Source organism: Ostrinia nubilalis, chromosome 24 (genome assembly GCF_963855985.1).
Source record: "Ostrinia nubilalis chromosome 24, ilOstNubi1.1, whole genome shotgun sequence".
Taxonomy (NCBI): Eukaryota; Metazoa; Arthropoda; class Insecta; order Lepidoptera; family Crambidae; genus Ostrinia; species Ostrinia nubilalis.
Genome location: NC_087111.1, coordinates 9,569,807 through 9,587,798, shown reverse-complemented (window position 1 = coordinate 9,587,798; position 17,992 = coordinate 9,569,807). Strand labels below are relative to the sequence as shown.

General features: G+C 35.7%; 1 long non-coding RNA gene across 1 annotated transcript; it reads right to left on the bottom strand.

The window, feature by feature from the left end:
- Positions 1-9,729: 9,729 nt before the first annotated feature.
- Positions 9,730-10,269, bottom strand: LOC135083835 (uncharacterized). Its single transcript, XR_010259718.1, has 3 exons — positions 10,227-10,269; positions 9,885-10,163; positions 9,730-9,788 (listed from the first exon to the last, which is right to left on the bottom strand). It is a non-coding gene; the product is annotated as an uncharacterized LOC135083835 (long non-coding RNA).
- Between the last annotated feature and the right edge of the window lie 7,723 nt (positions 10,270-17,992).

The following is a 17,992-nucleotide window of genomic DNA, read 5'->3' as shown; positions in this document are numbered from 1 at the left end:
AACGGCCGGATAATGAATTCTAATGGTGAAAAATACACCACAAATTATTTCAGTTACGCACTTCCCGCCATTCCCAGCCACAGAGCGCGTTCACTTCAAAAACCCGATGTCATTTCCACGATGATTTTTCCGTTTCACCACACCCGCGGGTGACTGCGTTCTCATTTGAGCAATGCCATTTGATGCCTGTGCCTTTGTCGCTCGAAAAAAAATATAGACGTCCCGATTGAAGCCGATGACACTGGTCGGTTGTACTTTTTTACTTTTAAAAGTGTTTTTAAATCATGGAAATTGGAATAGAAACTCCTTTTGAATTTTTATGGCCGTGGAATAACTGCTTACCTATTTGAAACGTGCAGAATATTGGAGTGAAATCAATAACATGTCGAATGATTTAATATTTACGAAATAAGGGGACTCAATACTTATCTCATTTTTAATGAATGCTCAGCTCAGTCATTGCAATCGAGCCTTATTATAAATGTACTTTATTCAATAAGTAAGTAGTAAGTAAGTATTACTGATATTTTTGATCTCTTCAGATTTTCATTTAAAACCTTTTGCCAGAAGTTGTGTGTGTTGAGTTTTCCATTTTCTTTTAGATTTTAAACAACATTCCAATTACTAAAACATACACATTCAAGATCCATTAAAATGTATGGAGTATAGGTAGGTACTTATAATGTTATTTGTTTTCACTACATTATGTAACATTTCACCAAAAAATTCACATCCCTTCAAAACAAATCAAATCAGCGTCAAACCGAATCAAAACGCAAAAACTTTATTAATCAAACTGCGTAAAAGAAAATAATCCAATATCAACCAAACTTATTAATATTTATCGAAAAAAAAAACCTTGTCGAATGTTAAACAATTTTATATGGAGGTGTCAAGCTGCCTGTGAGATACGACCTGTTGCAAACTTAACAATTCACCTGGAGTAATATTTACTACTCTCTGAACTCAATACAATAAAGTTTATAATCGCGTAGCAAATGGTTCAGCAGCTGTAGACGTGTTTTGGGAAAATATTTTTCCGGCCAGCTACCAAATGCGTGTCAACAAATCTTTACAGATGCTTAAAGCGTTCAAATAAGGTTCAATTTTGCGTGGCTTTCTGTTTTGAATAAGCAAAGTTGTTGATGTTTATACGATAATAGCGTTTTTCGTATTAAAAGTTGTTCCGCCGATCCCGCGGGGCGGTCGGGACTAGATTATTATAATATTGTTATGTATTAAACTTCAGCGAGATATTCTTCTATTAAACAAGTTACTGATACTTCGATATTTTCTTGCGGGGGTGATGCAGTGTGTGCATTTACCTACTTAGTTACTTTGAGGAGGATGTTTTAAATATTCTGCCAGAAGCACTTAAAGATTTAATATAAGTGCTTTAAGTATTATAGGTAGGAATATAACGCCCGTATTCACAAACATTACTATGAGGTCTCACAGTGCGCGTAGACGCACAGGGTGACACACGCATTCACTTAAACAAGCATCGTTTGTATCGTTTGTATACGGGCGTTAATGTAATTTTCTTCTTCCATAGTAGATTCTAAAACAACCAACGCTTCCAGGTCTAGTGATTAGAGACTGAAGCTGAATCTGGAGGTCCTGGGTTCAATTTCCAGATGAAACCATATTGTCAAAAAAGAGTTGCTGTGAAAATTTTGAAACCTGTTTGGAAATGAAAATTTAGCGTGCAATCCTAACGCCAAAATGAATGTCTGTTCTTCGCCTAAAACCTTGCAGATTTGTTAAAATATGTATTTGAAAGATAAATTATTTATTTATTTCTAATATAATGACTATGTCCTAACATAGACTCAATATAATAGTCCAACCTCCAAAAAGGAAATCAATCCTAACAAAACTACTCAAAATCAATCACAGCGAGATTTCTTCTCACACAATGGACTCAAAAAGCGACACACGACGAAATTAATCACTCGCAAATCGAGGATCCAGAAACCATTAAATAACCAATCTGTATTTGTTCGCCTAATCTTTCCCGCCATTTTGGCCGACTCTCGACTCTATGGTTGTCAGAAAAGGGTACTTTACAGTGTCGCCGCTCGGTACGTATTTAATCACCTACAACGAGTATTACTTGATTCGAGGGCATACGAGTCGTATTCAAAACTAACAAAAGAAAAAAAGCAATCTTGCTAGATTGGCATTTGGGGGCCGCGGCACAAAAAGGGTCTCTTTTGGGGGATTGTTGGTACAGATTGAAAAGCATTTTGTCGTTAACATGTTATTCGGTAATTTAGTGTTGCTCAGGATAGGGACGTAATTGGAAAGGAGGTTTAAAGTGAAGCGCATATGTGTCTGATTGATTGCTTTTTCGGTTTGATGCAAGTCCTTGTAAGATGAGTCAAAAGATATCGATTTTGCTCTCAATATTAAAATCCCTCCACAACTTATAAGAAGGCCTTAAATGGTAATTAAACTCCTAAGAGATTCACTAAACAAGGTAATACCTACTTTATCTCATTATACCAATTGTTAGAATTGTGTCTCTAGAGACAGTCCACGTAACAGTAAACGAAATTAAATAAGTAAAAAGTTATTTATTTATACTTTCTTCAATTATGTTTTTAAGTCGAATGTTTCGCTGAAAATCCTGAAAACAACTGCCAAAAAATATAGCGATTAATTACCGAATATGCACATGCAATCATTCACTCATAGATTCTGTTTTATTAAAACGCTGAAAAAAGCACAAAAAATGTTTTCGCATCTCGAATCAAAGCGTTCAAATTTAAATATGGAACACGAACAGAAGGCGCGTGCAGGCTATCGCGTCCATTCATTACACAAACTCGAAATTCGAATTGAGAACGGCGCTCGTTTGCGTTCCGTTCTTTGCAGACCTCCAATTTGGCTGATTGACGCGCCCGGTTCGATTTTCAAACGGCTCAAAGACTGCTGCGTTCCGTTACAAGGACGCATCAAACGGAGCGAAAGCGCGCGTCCTAGGAACGGGTAGGCCAGTGATTTTCGCATTGTGTTCGAGAGAGCTGTGAGTGTACGAGTGCGGAATAGTCAATGTAAGTATTGCTTTTCATTAAACACGTCCGTAGAGTCATGTAGAGATAGTAAAGATGTTTTTAAAATACAGGGTGGAAACGTTAATGATCTCACTCGATAAATTCTAAACTATAACTACAAAATATCGAAAAACTGGTTACTTATCTTAAAAAAGTTTCACAAGCTGTATCCAACGGTAACAATAATAAGTTACAGAATAAACTGGATCCGAAAATTCAATGTTTCCAGCTTCCATACATTTCGTAAATCCACACAATATCTATACTAATATTATAAAGAAGAAAGATTTGTACCTATTTTTGTATGTTTGTAATGAATAGGCTCAAAAATCACTGAACGGATTTTGATGAAACTTTACAGTATTATTGTTCATAATCCAGAATAACATATAGGCTTTAATTTATGACGATCTGTGACAAACGAAATTTCACGCGTGCGAAGCCGCGGGCGGAAAGCTAGTTAGAAATAAATATCCACTTAGTTGAGATATACCTAATAGAGTGAGATCATTACCGTTTCCACCCTGTATTACATCCACAGCAAGAATACCTACCTAGTATGTCGAACATTACGTATTGCATGCACGTTGTTTGTTCATTAAATTCAAATTCAAAAACGTTCATTGCATGTCACATTACAATTTATATGTTGTTGCAAAATAGATTTCAATCAAATCATCATCATTTCAGCCATAGGACGTCCACTGCTGAACATAGGCCTCCCCAATGCTTTCCATGTTGATCGATTGGTAGCGGCCTGCGTCCAGCGCTTCCCTGCTACCTTTATGATGTCATCGGCCCACCTTGTAGGTGGACGTCCCACGCTGCGTTTTCCGGTACGCGGCCTCCACTCCAGAACCTTGCTGCCCCATCGGCCGTCAGTTCTGCGTACTATGTGCCCTGCCCATTGCCACTTCAGCTTGCTAATCCGTCGGGCTATGTCAGCGACTTTAGTTCGTTTACGGATCTCCTCATTTCTGATTCTATCTCGTAAAGAAACACCGAGTATGTTGTTTGTTACCTCTAATTTATTCCACTTTTCTATTGGCAGGTTATTTCCAACGAATTATCTAAACAGCCACGAGCATGCATGATTCATTGCCATCGCTAGTGAAACCTTTTAACCCGACCACACGTGTCGGTGTCGTGACAAACAGAAAGACAAATGGATATTTCGGCCAGAGATTTATGTGTTTAGATGTGCCTGTGGAAGAATTGTTGGTACTTTTTCGTTCTGAAAACGAGTTCTTGTATAAAATACTATCTACTTATTTATTTTTTGAAATATAAGACTGGCCAGTACGGCTAGCACGAAAAACTTTCGAATTCGAATCGTCTGGGTATTCGAAAAGCCATAAAATATTTATTACGAAAACTACAACAGCGCCCTTATGAACGTGTCGTAAAGTGAACTTAGTATGAGAAATGGTTGCACGAAACTTATTTTTAGAATGAAAATTGTCAGGTTATCGTTTAATTCGAAGGTTGAGTATCAAATTTTGTCGAATACGCAAACGATCCGAAGACGAAAGTTGTTCATGCTGGAGGTACAGTAATAAAGAAACGTTCGATCGTTTCAGCTAGATGACATCGACTGATGGACAAAAGCCTCTGAAATCAAAATTAGACTGGACTTCTTAAATTTACTTTGTTAAATTGAGGACAGTTTCATCAATGGGTAGATAAAATAGGTCTCAAAAGAACTTGAACGTCAAGTTGTTCAAGTATCCTTTTGAGACGAGAGCACAGTTAAAATATTTTCATGATATGGTAGGTATAGTTTTAGGATACTCTGTGCATCTCCTTTGACTTTGTAACTCCCACAGTCTTTGTGAATTTCGACAAACATCTTGACTTGTCTGTGACTGTCTTGAAAACCTTTTCATTGTCCGAAGCCACATCTAAGAATCTACATTGGCGGTTACGCGATTTGGATTTAGACTGATGGATTCGAAAATGGATCAGTGGTTCGCTCGCGACAGCGCGTTCCGTTACACGGGAACGCTATTCCACCCGCCTTTTATGCATTAGATACGTGAAATGGAACGTTCTTGTATGATTTAAGAAAAGCTTTGGAATATTGACTAGATTTTGCCCGTGGCTTTACCCACGTGACTTTCAATAAGGAGTCCTCCCAATTAGGGAAGTCTCCACGCTTAAGAACTCCATACCTTTTTTTTTCTTTAAGGCTTTGTACAGTCACGGAATGAAAAGGTTCGTCAGTTTTCAAATTGATTCCTTCAAACGAATCGCGAGCACATATTACCTTTTGAAACTATGTTACAGAATCATCTCAAGTAAGAGAAAATAATCTTTAACTGTTCGTCAGTAAAGTTCAAAATTATTCAGATCAAAGTTGTTGGACGATTTAACTTGTCAAGAAGATTATTATGATTGATAAACTAAAACCTTCTTGTTGGTTCAACCTGCCATTAGCTATTAAGTAAAAAAAACTACATTTTGTAACATTGCACTGATGGGATAGAAAAATAAACAACCAAAACCTTATTCGTTAGCAAACGTCATATTTATTTAAATGTTAGCAGCACTGTTTCTTGCACGGTTATGTTGGCAAGTTTGACTCTTACAGTACCTAGTGCAAGCGAAAACCGACACTAAGGTGACGAACCTTTTCATTCCGCGACTGTACAAATTCAAAATTGTTACTAGTACCTACCTATGTACGGGATAAACTGGTTGGGTTTTTATAGGTGATCAAGCTGTAGATCCGGCTACACAGGAGTTGCAGCGGAGGGAACGAGAGGCGGGAATAGTCCCGTAATACTTATACAAACCCTTTTTAGGGCACTTATTATTTCTTATCTTCCAAATACAGCTTGCCCTACCGCCCCTTCGGAACAACATGATGGACTGGTGCTGAGAAGAAGTGACGGAAGAAACTCAATCACCTTTATACAGTTATACAGTTACAGTTTGCATATAAATGTATTAGCTTAATTATTATTATTTTTTTTTTATAAATATTCTTGGACATTTTACACTGCGCCGCTAGCCCCAAACTAAGCAAATGACAATGAAAATAGATTTAATCTGTCTCTAAATAAGGAAATGATCTAATCAAAAGCAAATAGGAGGAGTTTGAAGTAAGTATATTGTTTTAAACTTTCATGGTCACTATCATAATTTTTATTACTGACGGGATTGCTACCATGTACCTTAATTTTGAGTTTCCGATATTTCGGCACTGTTACATGCGCCATGGTCACGGAGTAGGTAACTGAGGAAACTTGCGGGTGAGATGTTATGGGCAGACATATAGAAGAGTTTGAAGTAATCAGATTCATTATACTTAAATACCAAACTCCATTTAAAAACAGAGAAGAACAATAAACCATAATGCGGCGACAGAAGCCGGGGGCTCTACTAGTGCGAGTGTAAAGTCGTCGTTAAACATGGCGGCGCGTGATTAGCGAGTCTCAGACAAGTTTATTTATTTCGGGGACTCGCCTTCATTTAAGACCGCGATTGTACGCCGACGGAGCACTCTTGATACTTTATTTAATTTACAAAAGTGAAACTTAAACGTTTATAGCTTCATTCCGCGATTATTTTCATACACTGACTAACTGTCTTTTTAAATAAAATAAAAATAAGTAGTTAATAGGTTATAGAGCTCGAGGAAACGGTACTCCATACTAAACCGTCATCGATCCCATATTCCACTCGCTTTACTGTTTTAATCTATTTTGAGACAATATTCATTTTTTAGGTCCCATCTCATCTATTTTAAGTATGCCAAATCACATCAAACCTCACTAACACTACACTTTAAATTTTTGTTGAAAAATAGCACCTAGGTACCACAACTACCTAAGATGTCATAGACTAGCTTGATCTGCCGTCGTCTACCTACAGCCAACTTATATTTTAGTCTTTAATTAAAAGTATCAAATCCCCCCGGTCGCCGTGTAAGAGTTTATTCATGCTCTTTAGAAGAATCTCAAAGGTGTAGCTAAGTTACAATATGCGGGACAGGCGGGTTCAAAAGTGTTAAGCCAATCTTCGAACTTGAAATCTATACACAGACCTCAGCTAGCATATCAAGGAAAATACTGTGTGTAGAAGCAATAGGTGTGATTTTGCAACAAATATGTATAGTCTGATATGCTATGGGATGAACATAAGATTTGCATTCCTATCACTAAACAATTTCTTACCCGTGGGTCTCATTAACTCATTCACACACTAATTGTTACAATCATCCAGTTCACTCTTCACAACTGGATCAGAAACACACATCATAAAGTAGCAGTTTTACAAAAAGAAAAAAGAATCAAAATAGAATTTGACTTGCACACCCAAATAGAAAATGCAAAAGTTGAAGTGGCGCTTAATTAGTTTTATTACATTGAAAAGCTAATAACAAGCAAATAGAAAAACACACTGTTAAAGATACCAAAAAATATTTCTCCACTTAACACTTCTCTACGCAACCGTACATCGTATTCGCAAAGATGTTGTCTCCCGCAAATTTGGCCGGGCGTTGCTTAACATTTAAATGTTGAATCATACCGGGCCCCCCGGGGCCAACCCCTGGGGCCCCCCACTCCGGGGCCCACCCGGGGCATTAGTGAGGATCATACCGGATTATTATTGCAGACTTTCTTGAATTATGTTTTTATTTGCGACGCAAATTGGCTGCTTTTACGATTATACCTTAAAGACTTTTCTCTTTGAGTGTACCGTTCGTACGGTTTGATGGAAGTACTGAACTGGATATTAGTATTTTTAAACTGGATAAGATAATATTACTTAATATTGTTTGCTAAATCTTTTATCATGGCTTAGGCTATAATTATGTATAACTAGCGGCCGCCCGCGACTTCGTACGCGTGGTTCCCGTTTTACCCCCAAGGGTGGAGTTTCGTAAAATCCTTTCTTAGCGGATGCCTACGTCATAACATATACCTGCATGCCAAATTTCAGCCCGATCCGTCCAGTGGTTTGGGCTGTGCGTTGATAGATCACTGTCAGTCAGTCAGTCAGTCACCTTTGAGTTATAAATATTTAGATATCACCCTACAGCTAATAAGGGCGGAGCAGTAAAGAAAAAAGAATAATGTTGCAAAAACTGGAAATATTATTCAAACTATTTTCGCGCGTACAAAGTTGCGGTCGGTAGGTACTTGTATAATTCACTACATTTCCGTCTGTAAATACATTAGCAACTAGAAAATAATTATCTTGCTGAACGAACCCGGTTGTTATTAATTAATATTATGAGTTCATTGTGGAAAACCTTGGGGGAGGCCTTTGTCCAGCAGTGGACGTCATTTGGCTGAAACGAAAATGAGTTCACGTTAAATTCGCTAACTAAACTTTTAATTACATAGACTAGCACCATGGAACTGTGCTTGGTCCAAGCTCAGCTCCATTTAAATTAAACGAGTAAAATTACATAATATACCTGAAAATACATATAAGTAAACTAGCTGACCCGAAGAATTTCGTACCGCCTGTTCATCAGGAATAATGTAACGTGGGATTTAAAAGTGAAAGAATTTTTCAAATCACTCCTGTAGTTTCGGAGCGTATTCACTACAAACAAAAAAACAATCACATAATTATTTCCTCTTTATAGTGTAGAGAAGAAGATAAAATTAAATAATAATATGTACCATGTTTATGTAGCAAGAAAAAAGAAGCTGTAATAATGTAAGAAGACATAACTTTTTTAATGGCTTGACTATAACTCTTGCCAGTGATAAGAAAAATACAAATATTATTTATATAAGATAATTAAGTAAGTGCCTAAATTATTACGTACTAGCGACCCGCCTCGGCTTCGCACAGGCACAGTGTATTACTCTTGAATTACTATCTATTGCTGAAAACTGCATTAAAATCCTTTGCTTAGTTTTAAAGATCTAAGAGGGCACAGGCGACGGATGTGACTTAGTTTTTTACAAGTAATGATTTTCATGATTTTATTCAAAATTTTATAAGAAAAACCACGCATTCTCTAACACCCGTATTCACAAACATTACTTTGAGGCCTCATAGTGCGCGTGGACGCACAGGGTCCTAAAAACCTATTCATAGACGATACTTCAGTGGTGACAAGCACTATGCGTCCCTTAGAATGAACGCAAAGCTAAGGTAGCCAGGGAGCTGTATTACGCAACGCATAGTGTCTATTTACGTCAAAATTTTTAGGTTATTCTCGTTTTTGAGGTTTGTTTGCTTTATTTATGGTTGTATTCGATTAATATTATCTTACAATGGATTACAGTAGTGAAGAAGAATTTGATAATTATATCAATGAGCAAAGTAGAATAAGTACCAGAAAAGTGATACGGGATTCCCAAATCCCTTTGATTATTACAATTCAGACGAATTTAGTTTAGGTTTTCCAATGATGGGGTACTTTTCATACTTTTACCACTGATAAAAGAAGACCTGAGGAAATTAACTGCGAGGAAGCCTTCCAGTGCCACCTACATAATGTATCAGTTGCTAGTGGCAAATAAAACATAAAATTTTTAATAAAGTTTTATTTTCATCAATCTTATGTATTTGTAAATCATAAAGCTTTTTTTCATGTTCTAACAAATTGTTTTCTCTTTCTATCAATATTTTTTCTCTTTGTAGCCCCAACTCGTGCAAAGCCTGGTCTTATTGTATATTATTCAATGTGGTGCGTTTGATTCTTGTTTCTGTCTTAATCTTCATTCTTGCTACCACTAATCTTAATTTCTTGATACCTACCTGAAAAGCAAATTATGAATTTAATTCCATTGAGTATATTCTGCTTAGTTATTCCTCATAAATCTACGTACTATATATTTTAAAAACATTACTTACTAGTGGGTGTTGAGAACGTTTGATTGATTCCTGAGAAAGTTCTTTCATTCTTTGGGTCTTTAAATTATTCCAGCAGCTTTTCAGTTGATGTGTGAGCCTTTGTGAAACATAAAATATGGTTGAGAATTGTAAGCCACTGTTAGAGTTTCCCAGGCCTGCTTCGTCAACTCGATATTTTAGAGAGGATAATAATATGCTTGTCTTCAATAATAGGCCTTTCTCTTATTAAGCTACAATCAGCAGCTCTCTTTCGGAAGAAGAAAACGGCAGCTTTTTTATCTGAAAAATAATGATTGAAACATGATTTTCACTATTATTATTAATCGAAATATTCATACTAACCTGATAGTTGTAGTTTTATCCATATTTATTTATATTATTTAATTTACAAATCCACAAAATAACGACACTTATAAACCGTTGCACCGTTTGAATGACAGGAATGTCATGTCAGTTAGCGGAGTGAAGTGCGTAACATAAGCGAACCAATCACAGAACTCTATTCAACACTCTGATTTTGCATAGTCAAGGGTCGTTTAAGTATTGTTTATGAATTGAAAGGCTTGTCATATGGAACGCATTGAGAAATGTCTCATTTCGCATAGCGTTGCTGCTTTGCATAGGTAAGTATCGTTTGTGAATACGGGTGTATGTCTTTATCGTATCCACAACATTCACTGTACCCACGATTCTACCTAAATACTTTAAAACTCCGCGGCGGTTTCAAGAAAGTACCCAAGAGTTTTACATGATTAGCTACTAATCAAGAGACCACAGATTATACGAGATGGAGGGCGTTCGAATTCGAAATTTGAATTTGAACTCGTAGAGCTAGGAAATACATAGAATGGTTCTTTCACAAAATTGTCAAATGACGATTTTCATATACCTATGTTAAATACAGGATGACTTTGTATTATCAGTATCCATTTTTTTAATAAGCTCTTTAGAAAAAATTATCTACTTAGTGAGAAAAAAATTAAAAACCAACCATAGGTCATAGTTTAGGATAAATCACTAAATTAACTCTATCTCCTAAACTAAGCAAAATTGTAGAACATACATAGGGGTAATTTAGATACACCTCGATGTAAGGAATCTAAATTTTAGCTTTGAACGTCAACTCCCTGGCCACCCTGTAAGTAGGTATACAAATTAGCTAAGAAATATTATGATCTTAAACAATATTAATGGAGAGCAGTCGATGAGAGTCTGGCCTGTCTAAACATTCTTAGCCTGAACAAGAAGATTCCAAGTTTAAAATTCGTCCCCTCGATTCGAAAATTTGAATTAAGAAATTGGCATGGCGACTTCCAAAGAGGACGAGGACCGATTCATAAAAGAGATGTAAGACAGATAAGACTTGATTTTACAAATTAACATCTAAGATCGTTTTAGGTTTGTTTCTTAAGAAATTAACTTAACCGAAAAGTTGGGAACACGTAAGGGTCGATTCGGTATTTAAATCAACGTAAATACTGAAATGATTGAGAAGATTTTAATGGATTTAATTTAGCAAAATCTTTAACTTGAAGTTTTTTTTTTTAAATAGGTATGCCGTGTAACTGGCTAGTAAGTACCTACCTTTTTAATGATTTTACACTGCCAGTACACACTTCAAAAAGTATTAGGCACACTGAGGTGAGTTGCACCGTCCTTTAACGTAACTATAACGATAATCGGCGTTTCTTTAATGGAGTTTGATAGACTATATTGACGTTTGTTAAAGTTAAAAGAAGCAACCCAGCCTTTTATTGGTCATTGATGTGAAAATAGCAAGAAGTTCCTATTAATACCAGCCAAGACAGTTAATCAGCACTTCTCAAAAGTGTCAATGCAAGTTCCCAATCCGGAACGCCGACACACGCGGAACAATGGCCTCCGAGATTACTTCTTGCAGTTTTCCGCCATAGACAAGCAGCAGTTCGCGGTTTTACTTTTAAACAACTGGCTAAGGCTTGGATACACTGTAGGACTACAGAAATGTTCTTTGGAATTTCAATTTCTTTTCCTTTATTCTGAATTTAAGACAAAATCTTTGAGGTATTTTTTTCATAATCTGTTTGAATGAAGTTTCAGGGACTAAGGTTATAGATGTTTGGATCCCACAATAGGGATGTTTCCTGGGTCAAAAAGCAAGAGTTTTAATTAGTCCGTCAGTTAACTTATCAAAAAATACTTTACACGTATTTTTCACTTTTTCAAACTAATAAAAATTTAAAGAGATAAAGCTCGCCAAAGTTCATAAGATGAGGCCCGTGACGTCAATGCGTGCTTAAAAGTGCCGCACGATGTGACGTCGTGCGGAACTTCAACGCACCATAATTATGTAATTATTTGTTAGATTGACGAATAAAAATATATGTGTCCAATATTTTTTGATATTAAACATGACGGACTAAAAAAAATTGTTTATGGAAACTAGCCTATTTTATTCAAAGGTCTCTATCAGTAACAAAGATTTTGCGTTTGCTATGGAAATCTTTGGTCCGTAACGAATGAAGCTAAATAACTCAATTCAAGTTTTAATTTCAAGCCAGATCGTGATTTTGAATTGTTTGGATTTCAATAATAAATATCTATTAGATTAATCGTAGAATCTATGCTAAGATTGAAGCGAAAAATGTGTTATTTTAATACGCACGTTACTTTAGACCTCAGAACTCGCTAATACACTAAATTCTATTCATGTGATATTAATAATTCTTTATTGCCATCATACAAGTCTGCTAAAATCCGAAATGTTGCACAAGAAATAAAACCTTTCAGAATGTTAAAAGATATCCCGCGTCGTGCAGGTTGAGTTTGCGCAATTATCCACCGGCTGGCTTCCAGGCAGTTTCTTTTAACGCAACGAGATCGGTGGCGTATTTACTATCACTATATTCTGACAAACTTGACCTTCACTAGTTGGGTTTTTATTGGCGGTCAAGCTGTACATCCTGGCTACACAGGAGTTGCGGCGGTGGGAACGAGAGGTGGGAATAGTCCCGTATCATTACTAAGAAACACAACTATTATTATCAAAATCTAAATTTTCAATTCCCGTGGTCAGAATCTATGAGTACGTAGGTCGCATCAGACAATATATTTTTGTAGTAAAATAACACCTATCACGGATGAATAAGATACCGCAGTTTATAGCTTGACTTACTTGTCTGTACTATACATACTTAAATGTCAGTCTATCTAACGGATTAAGCCTAGGCGCAGACCATCCATTTTTCGTCGGCCGATAGTTTAGTCGGGCAGTTGATCAGTATGGGCATGTATGGAAGTGCGCACATTACACCGATTCAATTTGGCCGATTCTTCATACAATTGAAAAACCGGGCACAACAGCTATCGGCCAACTAAAAATCGGTGGCTTTAACCCTTATTCAAATAAAGGTAAATATATTACCACTTTGTTTACTTTTAAAAAAGGATCCTAATTTTCGATATGGTAATACTTAAAGATATCTTGGTCACTTATTTATATTTTTAAATATATTTTTTTACTTATTTAAGCCATTTTACAACTTTTCAACGTCATTTGTCACTGTCAGGTAATGTCAAAGTCAACCAAACGGTTTTGGTGTGAAAAATTTCAAGTTTTTAGCGCGCGTTTTTGGTATTTTTGAAACTTTGTTCAACGAAAATTCTGATAAGTGTTTTTTGGATTCAAATTCCTAAACTATAACATTTATTGTATAATCTCACTTATAGGCAACGTCTGCAATTGATTTATTCATATAATTTAGACATTTTAAAGAAGTGGTAAATAGTTTACCATTGTCCGATCCCGTCTTGACAAAAGTTTGATGATATATAAAAAAACTGCTGTTTTTTGTATGTGCACAAATAAAACTAAATAAATATTTGGAGAAATTTTAAGTTATTTTGATATCTATTTACGTAACGTTTTGACGTTACGTAATTAGTGAATTGTTAGTTTCAGACTCAAGGTAAGCATCCTAATTGTAAGCATAATAAGTAATATTAATAAATATAAAAACAATATATTTATTTCATTCCCAAAATATTTCATAAAATATAGGTAGAACCAAGAGGAAGTCACTAGTCAAGAACCAAAAATAAACCAAACTATTTTACCACCAACATTTAATAATTCGTAGTCATGAATGGACAATGGTAAATTATTTACCACCCAAAAAACTACCCCTTCCCCTATTTTTTTATAAATTTTGATCAAAAATATGAAATAAGTGATCCACAATTACCCAAAATCCACTTCAACTTTGTAAAAAAAATGCATACCAGCTCGCGTTTGAATAAGGGTTAACTACGTTTTTTGACTTTGGTACACAAACTGACATCAACTGCGATCTTGTATGCGTATAATAAATAAATATCGCAATTATTAATATTTTTAGCGAGCTTTAGTTGTGGTTGTTGGTTTTATTTATTCTCTAATATAATTGTGTTACACTGTGTGTGTGCACTGTTATGGAAAAAAAGAAGTGAAAATAGTGTATACTCTAAGGCTGAGTTGCACCACCTTATTTTAACCGTAACAATGACAATAATCGGTGCTTTTTGTATTAGTCCTTTCCGGTGATGATAGTTTACTTTGTTATACCGTCAAATTTTAGTATGTTGTTAAGCATGTTATTCTGGCTAAAAAATCGTCGGGAGCCCATCTGTAAAATGTTTTGTCCCGGAGAAAAGACGTCATCAAAATGGCAGCTGCAACATTTTGAAAAATGAAAAGTATTCTGATTCTTTGAACCTTACATGCATGTGGGGGGTATCAAATGAATTTGAGTCTAAAAGGTTACAGAAATGTTAAAATTTTTATAAATACTTGTGTATAGAATAGTGTTTATCAAACATGCGGCCGGCAAGCGCCCGCCGCAACTTTGCTCTTAAGTTTACCAACAGTTTTAATAAGTGAAATTATATTACCCAGCTTTTAAAACAGTCCACAAATAAAATTACATTAAATAAGAACTCATTAGTAGGCACTCAGAGTTTTTGGAGTGAAAGAACCCTCTGAATTACTGCACGTGTCAGTTTGTGTGTTTGTATATCGATATCTACGAAATAAATACCTGTTTAAATTTTAATCTTAACAAAGAAATAACTTTAATCATCCATTAAAGTAAATAAAAAAAACACTTTTTAAACAGCTTTGACATTTTAGTCAATAAAATAAATACAAAAAAATCCTTTAGTATTATTTTATTAGTATCTACTTCCCACAAAACTCAACATAAAATGAACCTGATAACGTTTCTCAAAACAATTTCATATGAATCCAAAGTTATTGTCCAATTTTAAACAGAAATAAAAGTCATCATTTCGTGAAAGCCCACAAAATATGCGCATAAGTATTATTGCGTGAAACGGATCAACCTCTTCTCTCCCTATATTGTTCGAACCTCAAAACCCTCCACTATAATAGAAAAACAAAATCGAAAACGAACTCCAAAAATCGCCAAGCCGACCCATTACGGTGCGCGCGTAAAAACGAAAAAGGAACGCAATATGGCGTTATTATCTGTGCTAATAAAAATTCAGCGCGCGAAAATCCGCGCGCTGTGATTGGCCGGCGGTCCCGGGGGAGTGCGCGCCATTGGCTGCGGCCTGTTTATTCCATTTTCAAATTAAGTCTCACTGTCGCCGCGCTTTCCAGTTAGCTCGGAATTTATTTATATCATTGAAGGTTTATTACGTGCTCGGTAAGTGTAGATGTGACGTTCTGGCATTTTCATTTTCTTGCCTTTTTTGGGACACGGTTTTCGTGTTAGGCTTATTTGTGACGGGAAATATTGCAGTCATATTTTCAGTTGTATGTAGACAGGCAAAGAGGTAAAGTGAGAGATAATTTTGTCATTTAATAAATATTATAAAATAATGAAATTACAACTGAATGGTGTTTATTGCAGAAAAAATATTTCGTAGATGAGATTGGTGTTTCATACTACGATAGATACTACGGCACTGAGTCGTAGCGCGTAGCATTAGCATTTATTACGTTACTTCGTAGCAGTGCCGTATTATGATTATTTTTCGTAGCGTAATGAAATGCTACAAATAATAATTATTAAAATCGTTGTTAAGAGCCACTGTTAATATTTTGATTGACTTTAAAATAAATTAAATTGGTATTATCCTGTATTGGGTAAAGTATTTCTCTTTTCTTTTTATTATTATTATAGCTCCTATAACAACTACCTACTACTACTTATGAACTTCATAAGCATAATAATGAAGCTTGATAACGTGGCATAGTATGAAACCACATTATCAAGCATAACATGCCGACATTCGAGTAAATATAAGTAGGTGTCTAATTTGTTTTCTACAGATAGATGATAAACAACGCCCTGCTTGTTGACTCTACTTTTATTGGTTTCCAGGTCCCGGCTTCGATTCCTTCTGGAGTCATAGGTCAATGTAATGAGCACTTTTTTATTATTATTACTAAAGAGAGAAGACTCCGTTCTGTGCTAGCCGAAATCCTGCCCAAAGTCAGTCATAACGACTAGTTTATAGCTACCGCTTACTAGCACCTCGTACATATTAAGAAGTTCGTTCATTCGTTCCTTCGTTTCAGCCAAATGACGTCCACTGCTGGACAAAGGCCTCCCCCAAGGATTTCCACGACGACCGGTCCTGCGCTGCCCGAATCCAGGTACTTCCCGCGACCTTCACCAGATCGTGGGTCACCCAGGGAGGTATGCCCACACTACGTCTTTCAGCCCGTGGTCGCCACTAGAGAACTTTTTCCGAACCAAACATACTAAGTTTGTATACATTTTGTACACAAGCATACTAATTACCACAGTAGATATATGAGCTAAAGCAGTACGAAACTTAGCCCTTTCGGCGAGTTAAATACCTACACTTCAACTGAGTGTTAGGGTTGGCACTCTTAATCTTTATAAAATTAATAAGGTTCTGACTTACTTATTTATTAAAACGTTTATTTAAGTTTTTTAATTATCAAATACCTAATGGAATAAATTAATTGACTAAGTAGTTAACAAAAAAATAAAACGTTAATTAGGTTCTATAATGATCGAATACATAATCGAATAAATTGATTAAGTACTATTAGAGGCCGGTAGAAGATATTCTATTCTCGTAAATAAAATACCGGATACTTACTTTCACATAGCTACTGCCTCATTTTAAATACAGTTCATCACTTAGTACCAAAGCGCGCGGAGCAAATTACTTTATCAAATAGAACACATAAATTGTTAAAAAGCGTAATTACGTAATTTAAAAAGAACTATTACAAAATCAGATGTAAGCAGTTTATTTAAAAAGTAATATTTAATCATTTTTACAATTCAGAATTATTACGAAGTTTAAAAAATGAAAGTTCTGGTTTTGAAGATGCCGAGTTCAAGTAGCCGTATACTACGCAATACACTCGTGGCATGTTTTTTAAAAATACAGCGGATCGTGCATGCAATAAAATTATTATTAAAAACACAACGCGCGCGACACTCGCGACGGATGGACTGCGAGGTTCGCTTAGAGCTCGTGTAAAGCGTGCGTCTGTGTGCGTGAGTCTGATTTCGAGCGTTTGTATGAAGCTTCCGTACTGTTTGATTTATCTACTGTGTAATTACTAAGCATAAAATTTTCGAAAAATATAATATCAAAAATCTGGCCTAATGATGACGCTTTAGAAAAGATATGGATGGAATATGGTTGGTCATCTTTCACACCAAAAACTGTACAAAAGATATTTAGGTATGGAACTTTAATATACTACAAAGTTTTATCTTCAGATACTCGTAGCTTTATTGAATCCACGGACATATTTTTTTCTTCCCTTTTAAAATACCCTTACACTGTACAGTCAGCCCCAATAACGAGCGTGATTTACCTTAAAGCCTTTTTACATCCGCGGCTAAATTGAAACGCGACCCTTTGTAATAAAATCAAAGGCACGTAATTTACGCGCGCGAAATAAAATTGAGTTCATAAATTTATGTTCATGATTTATACTGTAGTACTTGACCTCCGAAGACGTCAGACCTAGGGTTTAGTAACTTGAGGTGTATGAACTCCTACCTTACCTCTTAAATAGGAGATTGTTAAATAGAAGCCTACCTATTTTAACTACAGTATTTATAAATATTAAA